The following is a 12,788-nucleotide window of genomic DNA, read 5'->3' on the forward strand; positions in this document are numbered from 1 at the left end:
TTTTGCACAAAGATGGTGGTGGAGGGGTTGTCATGCGTGAAGAAGAAGGGAAGGAGAGAGAGAAGATCGTGAGTTGTGAGGAAAAGTGAGGTGATTTAAGTGGATTTGAGTGGGATGGGTCCCACACGCGATTTAACTTTAATCCAATCATCAATTTCAACTACAAATCCATAATCTACGTATTTTTCTGGTTCATGACATATTTTTATTTCCTAAAAATACTGATAAAATTTTTACGCTTATCGGTACAATTATACCGCAGTATTTTTACACCGGAAAATCACTATTCATCAATTTTTCCCAAAATGACTCAATTCCATCAAATTTCATCAAAATCATATTTCCTAACTCAACAAACCATTTATAACTCATATTTGAAACCTAGAGCTCAAAACTCAATCGGCACGTTTTACGGTGCAATCGTACCACGGTATTTTTACCCGCGAAAAACACTATTCACTGATTTTTCTGAAACTTGCCTGTCCACTAAAATTTTCGTTCTTAACCCATTTCCAGGGTTATTTTTACCATCTGATACCTTCTACTCAATTTTTATCTTCCTAGGGTTGCGTGTTGGCTAATTACCGTTTTGCCCTTTCTTTGTATTTTGGCCTAATCTTTAGGATTTTCACTAATCCATCACTTGATTGCTCACTTAATATTTTAATTACTTGATTTAAAATTGTGAGGTGTTATAATACCAGTCATAGTCAAAGCACTAGTATCAGATGGCTTACTCATAGAATCAAGAATGGTTCGGAGCCGTTCCAACTCATCTGGACGAAATGCAGGTTGGGTCTTATTAGGTGTAGGAGTTATTTCAGAGGAAGTCAAATGCGCTTGACCACGCAACTTTGCCATCTTTTCTAAGACAGATTGCTTTCCATAAAGGCGAAAGCATAAATCCTTGATATGACCTGTTCTTTTAAAATAAGAACACCATCGATCATCTCTCTTAGGTCTAGAAGAGGTACCATCATAAAATTTTGAAAAAGAACTCCTTTGAGAAGAGGCCATACTGCACAGAAAATGGTCAAAGAAAAACTCCAAGAAGCCAAAAAATCACAAATAAATACCAAACGATGTCCGATCAAAGAGAGAAGCACAGATCCAGAAAGAGGATGAAGGGACGATCAAGATCGCGGTGGTCCGATCCGGAAAAATGGTCTCACGCGCCGCCACGCGCCGATGAGATTGGCTGCGCGTGGGCTTCACTCGTGGTTGAAGGGGCGGCGCGTGTGGGCGCGTGCGGTGGCCGTCCGGTCTGAAATTTTTGGAGCAACGTCGTCCGGTGAGCGCGGTTCTTTCTGGGGGTCTGTTCGGAGTTGAAAAACCACCGGGAAAGGGTCCAATCGTGATGAACAGATGTTGTCTTGTGATGAAGAATAATGGAGACGATGAACAGTAACAGAGATCCAGTATAACAGAGATCTTCTCGGTCCAAGAGGTCCTAGGAAAAAAAAATCCGGTGGCGGCTGATGGCAGCGAGAGACAAAAAGAATAAAAGGTTCTTGTTCTAAAGACAATAGGCGCGGAAGCAGAGCCCTCAGGATCGAGAGCTCTGATACCAACTTGAAATAAAAGGGTATTTGAAATATTATTGAATCGTATTTGAATCTGTACATAGGGGTCTCTATTTATAGAGACTTCTTGACCTAATTTTGACCTAATGGGCTTGGCCCAATATACAAGTAACGGACTAAATAAATACAAATAAATGACTACATAATTACTAAAAAATGAATACATAATTACTAATAAATGACTACATAATTACTATTTACAACATGTGTTATGGAGACTTCAACAGTAAACATTGCTCTAGAGTTGCAATGGATAAATCTCGTGCTCAAAACCCACTCGAGCGGCTTGGTTTATTTTTCAAGGATGACTATATTACCTCAGATGAAGATGTGGAGGATTTGAATGATTTGTGTTGAGAAATATAGTCCCACATTGGTCACATTAGTTGCACATACAACCAATGTGGGACTATATATCTCAACAATTTGGAAGAAGGGGAAATTTGTTATTAAGAGATTTGATATTGTTCATAGTTGTTTACACTTTTTTTTGGTTGGAACGGTTTTGAGAGATTTGAGTATTTGACATTGTTCTTTCTGCTATGCTTGTTTATACCTTTTTTCGGCGGAATCAATTATGGTCAATGAAAATATTTCTGTTCATTATTCCTTGTGTTATCTTGTGATGTGTATAGTGTTACGAATTGATTAATAAGATATATTTGTAATAGAAGACTATATGTATTCTATGTAATGATTACTAAATGTAATATTTGGGTGAAATAAAACTCTTGAAAGAGAAAAGCCAGAGAGAGCACTGTTGTGTTTTTCACTCTTGGTGTGATTGCATCTATGAAAAATGAAAGTGTAACGTAAGCGGGGTGAAACCTTTCTGAATGAAACCTTAAAATTTTAAAAATTACGAACTGATGTAAGCATTTGTTTCTTTTTTTCTAAGACTGTAAATTTTGTTAATATAATTATAGGCGATCATTTACCTAAAAAAATATATACATATATTTTGGTGTCGTTGTCTTGCTGATAAACTTAAACTTATTTGTGCTTTCTATGTTTTCTATTTCAATTTCATATTTGTATCATTATGAAAAGTATATGCATTGAAGAAGTATCAGGGGTAGTTAGTATTTCCTATTAGTCTTAATAATATTTGTAATTTTATAATTTTATTTTTATCCCCTGTTATAAAAAATCCCGGGTCTGCCAGAGAAATTTGAATTCATTCATACACGACTTCAGCAAATGGATCTCTGTTGCTCCATCTTCTTCGTTACCAATTAATTCCCCCTATGACACAACCAACATAAATACTAGAGAAATGCATTTCATTAAATACAAATTTTAATAAAGCAGTATAAGATGTAACAAAATCAGACTTATGCCAAAATCAAAAAAAAAAATTGATTACCTTCACTAATTTCCCTTTTATTATAGCAATAGCTTTAGCATTTTATGTAACGAAGAAGATGCTGATTTGGAAACCCAGAATATTGTTTGACTTGCATCGATCTGGGTTAAATCACATGCAAGTCCTCACGTGCAACCTTGTATTTCGCGTTACTTTGCCAAGTTCTCAATCCATATATAGTTTCCTCTCTTTTCTAAAATCTAAATTTTCTCTTGAAGTAAAGACTGCCCATAACAATGCTAGTTAAGCATGTATCGTGCAATATCATCCTTCATTCCATTGAATATGATATAAAATAATATCCCAATGTCATGCAAAGTTTTAGGACATTCTTTGCTCAGTTTTGTGTAACCCCAGATAGTCACGATACATCTTATTTGTGGTGAAATCTGTATTTGACTTGTTGGTCCGTATAAGACCTCTAATAGCTTTAGTGAAAATATGAACAAGGTAATGGATCCGATGGTCAATATTGCAGGTGGTAATGGTGCTGCAAAAGAGTACCATGGTGGCCTCCTTTTTAATTTTGTTTAATTTTTTTCAGTCTTCGGATAGAAAGTATTGATGTGATTGGAGTTTGAATTTTGTTTTTATAGCCTGGAAATTTAACCTTTTTGTATGTGGTTACTGTATAATATAGCAGTGCATGGAATGAAATCACATGCCTAAACTCTTCTAACACGACATGAAATAAAACTATTTTCTTTCTATAACTGTATCATTTATATATTGTAGGTCTTAGTTATGCCTTCAGCTGTTGTGGGGACAGTACGCTCATTGGAGCGTGACTCTAATGCCTGCAAGGTTGCAAGAGCTGGAGATAACGTAGCTGTAACATTGCTAGGTGTAGATGGAAGTCATGTAATGGCAGGAGGTGTACTATGCCATCCTGACTTTCCTGTCACAGTTGCAAAGCATTTGGAGTTGAAAGTACTTCTCTTGGATGGTGCAAGTCCCTTATTGGTGGGCTCTCAGGTGTGTACGATATGTATGAGATATTATTCTTACAGTTTATTATCCAATTTCTATTCATTGGGGGAAAAAAATTCAATTTTCTTTTTCTATACGTGCAGTTAGAGTTTCATATACACCATGCAAAGGAACCTGCTAGAGTTTCAAAAATATTGTCAGTACTTGATCCCAAGACTGGTAAGGTAACCAAAAAGTCCCCACGCTGTCTTACTGCAAAGCAAAGTGCAGTAATTGAGGTAAATAAACAATGCAAAACTTGCTTTTTAAATAATCTTACCCGAATTTTTGTTCGTCTTCGATGCCACGGACTCAAAAAAACTTGGAATGACTTTTATTGTCTCTGATTTCAGGTGATTTTGCACGAGACAGTCTGTGTAGTAGAGTTCTCTAGTTGCAAAGCTCTTGGAAGGGTGTCCTTAAGATCATTAGGAAGAACAATTGCTGTTGGACTTGTGACAAGAATTATTGAAGATGAAAATTAGTTTATGATATTCGTCATAAAAGATTAGATGATGATAACATGGAGAATTTAATGGTATTTTCAGTAAACATCTTTGTTTGCCATCTAAGTCTAGAATTAGTTATGCTGGCAGACAACGGGCGGCTATGTGACTCTTGTTGAGTTTCTCGGGTCAATATGTGAATTATGTAAGAGTAGTCCAGTTTTTTTTTTTTTTTTTTGTCACTATATATGTATCATAGGAATAAATCTTTGGTGCTACTGCTGCACCAAGATTCAGTGCATCCCATCAATGAAAGTATTACACATCATAGGAGAGAGAAAAAATTTGACAGAGAAAAAAAACTTTAGCTGACATGTAATAATTTTATTAGTGGGATGTACTGAATCTTTGGTGCAACAGTAGCACCAAAGATTTATTCGTATCATAGGTGAGCGTTCCTCTTCATTAGTCTGGAGTTCTACTATAGCAATCTAGTGGGATTAGAAGACAGAAAAATGATGTATCCGTTGGATGTAATTGCTTTTATTCTTTGATGCCTAGACTTCAGCATAGATTGATCTGCTTATAATAAAACACTGCATCACTTGTTTATATTCGGGGCTTGCAAATCATGAAAAACTCCCGGTGTTGTTCTCGGGGAAGGCATTATTTTTCTACTTACGGTCTCTGGTTAAGGAATGTGGTCTGGGACCATCCTGTTGCTTGTAGAGAATCAATGAATGATCCAAAATTGGATCAAATAATGTCGGTGATTTTTTATTTTTGGTGAGGCTTTGGACCTATGTTGCGGTTCTGGTGGAGGAGTCTTCTCTAGTGGATTCCGTTGTGGCTCCCTAATGGCCTAATGGGTTATGGGAAAGCGGGGAAATGAATTTTTCCATATCTGAATTTGACCTATGTTCTGGTGTGAGAAGATTTTATTCATTCATTATTAATCAATCCTCATGTTAGAGTTGCATAGAAGCTTGATTTACCTTAATGAAATATATAGTTTTTAATTATTGTACTTGTAAACCAGAGAAGAATAAATGAGTCATTTAGATGATTGACCGTTACAAATTTGTAATTAAAAGTTATGAGTGGTCGAGATTTTTTTATTTTCTTCTTAAAATGAGATATGTTTATTTTTCAAACTTTTTATTTTTTAATTTTTTTAATTAACTAATTAGTTGCTCTTATTTTGTTTTATAATTTTCAATTAATTGTTTGTTCATTCTTTTTTTTTGAAATTATTGTTTGTTCATTCTTATTGTGCTCTTTCCAACTTCTCTTCTCTTACTTGTTTCTTATTCTCGAAATATTTTGAGTTTCTTGAAGCATTTCTATGCACAAATGTTTGCATATAATTTCTCACTCCTATAGAATACTTTTTTTTGTAGCATATTTATTTGTACTCTATAAAAAAAATGCTAGAATTATTTAGTTAAAAATTAGAGAGTTGAGGAATCAATTATAAATCTTCTATTTTTCTGAGAGATTCCTAGGTCGGTTATGCAATGAACGCGTGTTTATTTTTTTGTAGCGCTTGTTATTTATCATGATAATGTTAAGTTTACTACTTTTTACTTTTGTTTTTAATTGTAATTCTAGCTTAACAATCTTTTATACTATCATCGTTCTTCATGGTTGATCATTTAGTATTTGTAAATTGCAACATACGATCCTTTACATTCTGGTATGCAATGCATTTAGAGTTTTAGATGAGTAAAAAAAAAAGAAAAAACCATAAAAACCATGATATGTGATGCAAAGAAGCATGTAACACGTACCTCTCAAGAGTTATAGACTTCATATTTTTTGACGAAGTCATGAATTAAGTGATTATACTAAACTGTATATATTAAGAATTCCTTTTGAATAAGTGTATTTCTAACACTACTTTCGTAATATTACACATATTTAATTGAATTTCAAATAGAATCAAATGCAAAAAGAATAAGATTTGTTTTTTCAGCATTGGTGGTTTAATAAAAAATAGAATAAAATGTTGAGCACAGAATATTCCTATGGTTTGCTTTAAAATCAAAAATACCCTTTAACCTTTTTTTAAACAGTAATGGCTCTGTGATATAGAAAATACTCATACCCTCTTTATCACCATTAATACATTTATGTGTTTCTTTTTTTATTGTCCCTGTTTAAACAACAAATATAATCACACTTTGAAGGGTTTAAATAAGAGCAATAATGGAGGAGGGGCACGCAACTGTTAAGGAAGAGTATGGTGTTTTCTACACTATGGATGTTTTTTTATTCAAAAGCAAACTTTAAGAGTAAAATTATTCAAAAAAAGAGAGAGGAGAAAAGCGAAAACACAGAAAGTAACCAAGAAGTCCCTAATCCTGCCCAGTTTGCCATTCATATCGGAACGGAAGGGTTTTTTCGTAAAAAGAAAAAAAACTGAAATTTTGAGTAAGCAATTTTATTGAGAGAGAAGCAACTTTATGAGAAAACAAAAAAATAATAATAATAATAATTTTTCATGACAAAACTGTATCGTGTATATATTAAAAAAAAGGGCATATCCGAAATCATTTGTCTGCGGTGAAGAGAGAGAAACTATAAATATGATAAATAGACCCCACTCTATTTTTTCTCTTTCGAGGCAGACAAAAAGTTTCTACCTTTAAAAAAGCAATAATTCCCCCTTAAAAAAAATTGGAGAGTGAATCCTCTCATGTGTAAATGTGGTCATGTGGTCATGTTATTTGATCACAATCACTCATTTAAAATTATATATTTTTCTCTCTCTTATCTCATCATCAATGAATGGTTGTGATCAAATAACATGACCACATGATCACTTTTACACATGAGATGATCCACTCCAAAAAAATGGGTGGAAGGAACTCGTTCTCATTCTTCTTCCTAATTGTATCAGACAATTTTATTGAGAAGTTATATTCCCAGCAAATCAAAATATGACAAAACAAAAACCATCTTACCCAAACAACACAGAGAGAGAGAGACAGAGCGCCGAACCGCAGGGAGGGACCACGCTTGCAATAGGGTTTTACTTGCAACAGGGTTTTACTCCGAACAGGGTTTTAAGTTTTAACCGTATATATAACCTAATTCAAATTTTTCAAATTTTTCACTACTGGAGCATAGATTATAATCTCTACAACCACCTAGAGATTAGAGAAATTTGGGGCAGAGAACCGGTTGGTAACCAGAAGAATCTAAAATAAATAAAACTAAGTTTTTGAACTAAGAAGAGAGAATAGTAGATGAGAAATGTTAAAGAGTGAATTGGTTTGGTTAGGCTAGACCTCTATTTATAGTTGAAGTTTTGGGCTCAGATATGGATTTCGTGCATTTATTTCCTTATTCTTTATTGATGTATCTGGCTCAGATTTTGGCTTTATACACTATTTTCTTATTAATTTCTTATGGCTCAGATTACATCTAACTTATTTGCTAACTCAAGGCTGACTCATTATTGACTCATCATATCTAATCAAATTACCAATCAACATTACCAATCAATCATTACCAATTGAACATTACCAATCAATCATTATTAATCAATCATTATCAATCAATAAACATTATTATAACACCTCACAATTTTAAATCAAGTAATTAAAATATTAAGTGAGCAATCAAGTGATGGATTAGTGAAAATCCAAAAGATTAGGCCAAAATACAAAGAAAGGGCAAAACGGTAATTAGCCAACACGCAACCCTAGGAAGATAAAAATTGAGTAGAAGGTCTCAGATGGTAAAAATAACCCTGGAAATGGATTCAGAACGAAAAATTGAGTGGAAAGGCAAGTTTCAGAAAAATCAGTGAATAGTGTATTTCGCGGGTAAAAATACCGCGGTACGATTGCACCGTAAAACGTGCCGATTGAGTTTTGAGCTCTAGGTTTCAAATATGAGTTAAAAATGGTCTAATGAGTTAGGAAATATGATTTCTTATAATATTCGATGAAATTAAGACAGTTTGGGGAAGCGTGCCAATGGCGCGCATAATAGCTTAAAACAGTGTTTTCTCCGAACGAATGGAGGACTCTTAATTCATCTGATCAAGCCTAATTAAAGGGGAATAGTTAATGTTAAAAATTTGAGTTTCTAAATAGGTTGTGAATTTACGGACGTTTAGTGGAATCGGAGGAAAATTCGGATTAGTTTTAAATCGCGTGAGGTGGCGGTGGGACCCACCCCACTTAAGTGACTTAAGCCACATGTGCTTGGCACTATTCATGCATCACTTTCCTCCCTCTTTTTGCTCAAACCCGCAGCCACCATAGCCCTTCCCCTCCAAGATTTCATTTCACCATAACTTTTAGCCATTTCTTCACCAAATCCATTGATTCTTGTCTTGAAATTTGATGGAAATGGCCTTCTAAATCCATTGGTGGTACTCCCAAGCCTTGAAAGCCACTAGATTTTGAGAAAAACCCTCCCCAAAGCTGCGGCCCTTTCCTTTAGATTTGTGAAAATGGTGTTGATTGATGCTCCAATGGTGGAGTATGTTTAGGAGGAGCCTTGTGCCAAGCTTTTGGGTGAGTTTCCTTGTGTTCCAATGGTTTAATTTTGTGGTTGAATTTATGAACCCTAAAGAGGGCTTGTTGGATTGATGTGTTTAGAGAGCTCAATTGGAAAATGTTTGTACATGAATGTGTCTTAGAATGATGTGTAGTAGCCATAAATGCAATAAAAATTATTGATGAAAAATGTGAATTTTTAACTTAGAAAATTTTGAGGTTGTCATGACTTTGAGTTTTGAAAATGTGTTAGGATTGGATTGATGAGTTGTTGTATGATTGTATGTTGATATAATAGGATTGTATGAGGTGTGGAATGATTAAAGTTGTATGGAAATTCCTTGGAATGCCATAGGGTAAAATTCGATTCTTTGAGGAAAGATTGAGGAATTGATGTTGAAAAATGATTTGGATGATGATTTGTGTAGTTATATGGTGCTTAGATGGGTTGTGTTGTGCTTGGAGAGTGTTTGAATCAATGGAAAAAAATGAATTGTGTTAGAGACCTAAATGAGCCCAGAATGAAATATTTCGCAAAACGATGCGTAAATGTCGGAAAACGGAAAAACGACGATTGAACTAGCCTCTAAACAACCTAAGGGAGTGTTATAAAATGAGAAAGAAAATTTAGGAAAATAAATCTCAAATTTACACCTATAATGGCCGAACCATCAAGGGAGGATGGGGAGGATTTTTGTGTTTTTGAGTTTTGATACTATTTGACGAGTACTGATGGATGTACGTTATTGTATAAGTTGTCGTACGTTGACCTGAATCCCGAATCTTGAATCAGTGAATTGTCCTTGGTCCAGGACCAAGTGGATTGAGGTAAGAAATTGGTTCATTGCATGTGTAATTATAAATTAACATGTATGGGTTGAACTGAGAGTGATTGGGAATGTCCTCTGTGTAGGCATTCCGCTGTGTACCGAGTTGAGGGATAAGCTGCTGCGGAGCTTGTGGAAACAATATTTCAGGTAACCTCTTGGTACTGGGGCTTGTTCCCCTTTTCTGTTCCACCTTGCCAGTTGATGGCAACGGTAGGAAGTGTGTATGAATAGTATAGAACACATGAGCATGCATGCATTATTGCTATGGGTACTGCAGTACCGAGTCTCTGGCCAGTAGACAGTTTTATTAGCCTTCGGGCATTTTCGGACTTCCGCTGGATAGGTCTCCAGGAGGGAGTTCCAGTTGACTGCGTGTCATGGTGTGTGATCCGGGTAGGAGCACACTAGGAATGTCTTTGGCATTTTGGTTGGTTTGGGCATCATGGTTGTGGTTTCTGTGAACACACCTTGGATGATACTCATAGGCTTATATATGCCGAGGGCGTACGTGGAATTGGGGTTACCATCCCGTATCGTCGTATTTTGTTTTCTTTATATTCCCCATTCTCTAAATCCCTTGCTATATCCCGTTTTCAAAGTGGTTGTTGTATTCTATTGATATGCATCGAAGTGAACCATTGGGTGGAGTTTTCTCCAGAACCTCTTGGTTACTGAGATATATTCGTATATCTCACCCCGTCTCGGGGCATTTATTTCAGGAGGTAGCAGTGGAGCAGGAGCCTCGGGCAAGAGGCCCGCAGAGTGAGCGATGGAGCGTTTCTTATTTTGCATTTTGTTGGCCGTGTGGCCTAGGCTAGACTTAAGGCATGAACATGTCATTTGTATTTATTAGTAGCTTCATTAGCATCTTGTTCATGCCATTTTGCCTAAGTCTAGTAGTGATGTATTTGGTTATATTGTCTTTTAATTAAGTTGAAATTTTAGAAGAATGTAATTTGAAGTTTTAGTTTCAAGTTGTAATTTGTAAAGCCATATTGTAATAGTATTGATGCATGTCTAACTATGATGGAAGGGCCTTAGGCCTGTTTTAGGTTATGATAATATGTATGATGGAAATATGCATGAAAAAGGTGTTAGTGATTGCAACTACTTAAGAATGATTAATATGGACTCTATGTTTAATAACTATAAACTGGATTGGGTTGTAAGTGCCCCAAGGCATTGTTGGTCCTTGTGTGTGCCACCCATTGGATTATTGCTGTATTATCATGTGTTTATTAGGTACAATTGAGGTTAAAGGATCTTTTACAACTTTGGGATTATTGGAAAAACAAAGGAAACTCTAGCGAATTTTCTGTAGAATTGGCAGATTTTAGGCGAACTTCGGGAGAGCATATCTCCCTCCATAGAGGTCCCCTAGGGACGTTGCCATACGCCATTTTGAAGGTTGAGATGTCCTCTACCTTGTGTCAAAATTTAAGAAAAATCTGGGTTGATCTTCGGCCTGAAAAAAATAGAGAAACGCGGACTGCTCATGTGCCACTGCACCTGAGGCAGATTCTGGACCGGATTTGGGAAATTAATTCCCGCTTCGTTTCTCAGTCAAATTGAGTGTGTGATATATCAAAATGAAGTTTGAGATGTCTAGTTTGTAGGATAAAAATTTGAGAGTACTTGGTTGAGGGGATTGAGTGCAGTAATTCGAGCAATGTGAGTGGTTTGGAGCTGTTTTTGGGGTTGTTTGGGCTAATTGCTTATCCAACTTCAAACGGCGATAACCGGAGCAAATGAGCTCCGAATTGAGCGTATGTTAGCTTGTTAAAAAGGGAATTAAGTAACACAAAGATATAATCTGAGAAGAAGGGTTGGTTGCGATCGGTTTGGTCGCAGAAAAACTTAGAGTGAAACATGTTCGAATTGGTAAAAAACGTAAAGTTGGAAATTGGCTAAGTGAGTTTATGGGAACTCCTTAGTAACTTATAATAAGTAACGTAAGTGATAAAAATAGTTTAAATAAGTCTTCCGCAAGAGTTTACGGTTACGGTCACAGCTTTTAATTATTACGCCTTTTTATGTTTTAAATGCTCGCGTAATAATCGGAAAAAAATTTATTCGCGTTTTATAAATGAACTGCTGTGATTGTAACTGCGCTTAATATCATAATTAATGTTAACAATACCGGTACGTAACGGGCTGTTACATTTTATGGTATCAGAGCAGTTTTGTTAGGGAACTCTGATAATGTATATATAGTTGTGTTGTGTGTTGCATAGTTGTATGTAGATTCTTATCGATTACTGCATATGTGATTCCTTAGTGTGGGTCTGATCAACCCATTCCTTTGTGTTACATGCGTAGTCATCGTAAGAAGCCTACGTGGCAACTGTGGAGCACCAAATGTAAGTCTTTAGCCTGATGTTGTGGATGCAGTGTTGACTGCTTCATGGACAAGAGATGGCAGTAAGTAAAATATGAATATTATAGGACTTCAGGGAAACATACTTAAATGTTTTGTCTGACCTTGTAGATGAAATTTATAAAGCTGGATTGTAAGTGAAAGTTGTAAACAAATCTATGATATGTACGGTATTGCATGGATGAACCTTGTAGTACCATGAATAATAAAGATATATAATTGAGATGAGTCCATAGTATGGAAAAGGTATTGGTGAAGCTTCCAAGTATATGTGTTGTATAGTAAAAAACAATTATGTCCAGGTGGACGTGGTGGAGGGACTTCATCAAGGTGGAAGATTAGAACCTGTTGGGTTATTGAAAATGATGAACAGATATGCTTAGGCATGAGTTTGAATATTTTATGTTGACTAGAAGTTATAAGTCCTTGATGGATGATGTACACTTAAACAAATTGAGATGGTTCATGCAGAGAAATAAATAGAATAATTGATGATTAATCCTATGGGATTTGACCACTTGAAATTATAATGCTGGTCAATTGTTAAATTGAGATATATTGAAATATGGGATTTAAACTCATAAGGAGGTAGTGCTGATTAAACATAGGCGAGATGAATTAATTATGTATTATATGTATAAGGAAGAAGTTGAGAGAATCGCCATGGATGGCATTGAACAATGTTCATTGAGAGTATGATTGT

The sequence above is a fragment of the Gastrolobium bilobum genome, unplaced genomic scaffold (assembly GCF_033153095.1).
Source record: "Gastrolobium bilobum isolate Gb01-03AN ecotype WA unplaced genomic scaffold, APGP_CSIRO_Gbil_v1 utg33563, whole genome shotgun sequence".
Classification (NCBI taxonomy): Eukaryota; Viridiplantae; Streptophyta; class Magnoliopsida; order Fabales; family Fabaceae; genus Gastrolobium; species Gastrolobium bilobum.